We start from the raw sequence: 3057 nt of genomic DNA on the forward strand, positions 1-3057 counted from the left end.
TCGTCTTCTCCTGTTCCCCGAGCCGCATCGCTACAGAGCCGGGCTCCCGCCCGACCACCTCGCTGGCATCGAAGGGGAATGGATAAGGGTGACGCCCTTCCTTCCCTGCCCCCATGGCCTCACTCCTCCTCGACGCCCCCTCCCAAATCCACTTCTCCTCCTCGCTCGCTCGATCCCGTCGATCTGGACGAAGTCAGACGCCACGGCCACCATGACCGACCCCATCCACATGGCCACTGCCCCCCCTGCGGGCTAGGAGCTTGTCGAGGAGCTCCGAACGCCTTTGCTAATTTGTCTGCGCCAACGAGATCAAGTCCAGCACCCCCGTATCGACGTCGCTGCCGTCTTCCTCAACCTTGGGCACCGCGACATTGCCGTTCGATCCGCACCGCCCCGAGCTCCCATGTCTTCCCCTAGGGCGCCATTGACACCGCCATGATCTCCTCTTGCCTTTCCCCTGTTTCCCCTCTCGTTTTCTCTCGTTAGGTATTTCGCCGTGGCCGAGAACCGCCGTCCGCCATGGCCATTGCAGGGGTAGCCACCGAGCTCTTCGGATTGACCCCGTAGCACATGCCCACTCCTATGCACGCCCATGCCCGAGCCTGCCGCTCCTCTTCCGCGCCTGCGGGGCCACTCCCTCTCCATGCCCACGCCCGTGCTACACCGCGTCGGTCGGGCCCGCCGTTGTCGTCGCCCTCGCCGCAGCCACCGCACCACGTACCCCGCGCGACACACACCCTGGCCGTGCGCCACACTCTCGCTGGCTGCGCTCGCCCCGTATGCTGCCGCCTATCCCTTCGCTCGCCCCGTTGTCGCGCCCCTTCCTCGCGCCGCCTCTAGTCGTGGCCATCTTCTGCCGGCCGCCCCCTCAGCCACGCCGGCCGCATCTCTGCCCTCCACCGTCGGCCGCTCGCCTCGCCTGCTGCGTGTTGCTTCCTGCTGCTATTCGCTGCTCTACCGCTGGTACGCTGCTGCGCCATGCCCTCGACACCGCCGTGGACAAATGTGGCGGAGGGGTTGTTAATGGAGTAGAAGAAGGAGGTGGCGGAGAAGGTGTGGAGAGGCAGGAGGTCTGGGGCGGTGTCACCTGGCTGTGGTGGAGGTGTTTATGCGAGAAGGAGCCGGAGTGGAAGGAGAGGTCACAATTGGAAAGAATCGCAAAAAAAATCATAACCCGGAGATCTCAGTTAAAAAATGCTAATATCGATGGAGGGGTGATTTCCTTCAATAGGTGGAAAACATAGGAAATATTGGTTGTTATCAAGGAAAGGTAAAATTTTAGGAAAGTTAGGATTTTTGAACTGATTTCTATGCAAATGGGTTTTATTGTTTGGTGACGTGATATCAGTACCTGCCCGTTTGTGACGTGTCTGATTAGGAAAGTTTGCAAATGTTAAGAAACTATTTATTGGGAGGAAAGTTGTGACGTGTCTGTTATTTGTTTCCTAAAACAAATTTCACTAATAAGAGAAATCGATTGATTTAGATAAGTTAGGAAAGTTAGATTAAAATGTATTATTTGTTTCCTGAAAATCCGTTATTTGTTTCCTAAGACAAATTGAACCAATAAAAGGAATCGATTGATTTGCATAATTTAAGGAAGTTAGATTAAAATGTATTATTTGTTTCCTGAAAATCTGTTGTTTGTTTCCTAAGAAAAATTGAACCAATAAAAGGAATCGGTTGATTTGCATAATTTAAAGAAGTTAGATCCGTGATTTGTTATACGTTAGGAAAGTTTTGGTTGTAATAAAGAGTGGAGAGAAAAATAAACCGATGGACCAGGGTGGGAGGGGGTGGTGGGAGGAGAGACGAAAAAAAAACAGCGAAAATAAACCGCGGACCAGGGTGGGAGGGGGTGGTGGGTGGAGAGACGAAAAAACCCAGCAAAAATAAACTGCGGAGACGATTCACCAACTCGTCCATTAGGAGTAGAGAAAATTAAAATTAAGGATCATGAATGCTATGCTTTATGTGATTTGGGTGCTAGTGTTTCCACGATCCCAAAAACTTTGTGTGATTTGCTAGGTTTCCGTGAATTTGATGATTGTTCTTTAAACTTGCATCTTGCGGATTCCACTATTAAGAAACCTATGGGAAGAATTAATGATGTTCTTATTGTTGCAAATAGGAACTATGTGCCCGTAGATTTCATTGTTCTTGATATAGATTGCAATCCTTCATGTCCTATTATTCTTGGTAGACCTTTCCTTAGAACGATTGGTGCAATTATTGATATGAAGGAAGGAAATATTAGATTCCAATTTCCGTTAAGGAAAGGCATGGAACACTTTCTTAGGAAGAAAATAAAATTACCTTATGAATCTATTATTAGAGCCACTTATGGATTGCCTACCAAAGATGGCAATAGCTAGATCTATCCTTGTTTTTATGCCTAGCTAGGGGCGTTAAACGATAGCGCTTGTTGGGAGGCAACCCAATTTTATTTTAGTTTTTTGCTTTTTGCTTCTGTTTAGGAATAAATCTTTGATCTAGCCTCTGGTTAGATTTGTTTTTGTGTTTTAATTAGTGTTTGTGCCAAGTTAAACCTATAGGATCTTCTTGGATAATAATTATTTGATCTTGCTGAAAATTCCAGAAACTTTCTGTTCACGAAAACAATTTTCAAAAATTACCAGAACGCGATACAATACTGATTTTAATTGCAGAAGATCAATAAACAAATATTTTAGGTCGTCCTATTTTGGCAGAATTTTTAGAGTTCCAGAAGTTTGCATTAGTTACAGATTACTACAGACTGTTCTGTTTTTGACAGATTCTGTTTTTCGTGTGTTGTTTGGTTATTTTGATGAGTCTATGGCAAGTAAAAGAGTTTATAAACCATAGAGAAGTTGGAATACAGTAAGTTTAACACCAATATAAATAAATAATGAGTTCAATACAGTACCTTGAAGTGGTGTTTTCTTTTCTTTCGCGAACGGAGCTCACGAGATTTTCTGTTAAGTTTTGTGTTGTGAAGTTTTCAAGTTTTGGGTAAAGATTTGATGGATTATGGAACAAGGAGTGGCAAGAGCCTAAGCTTGGGGATTCCCAAGG

The sequence above is a fragment of the Aegilops tauschii genome, chromosome 5, assembly GCF_002575655.3.
Source record: "Aegilops tauschii subsp. strangulata cultivar AL8/78 chromosome 5, Aet v6.0, whole genome shotgun sequence".
In the NCBI taxonomy this organism is placed as follows: domain Eukaryota; kingdom Viridiplantae; phylum Streptophyta; class Magnoliopsida; order Poales; family Poaceae; genus Aegilops; species Aegilops tauschii.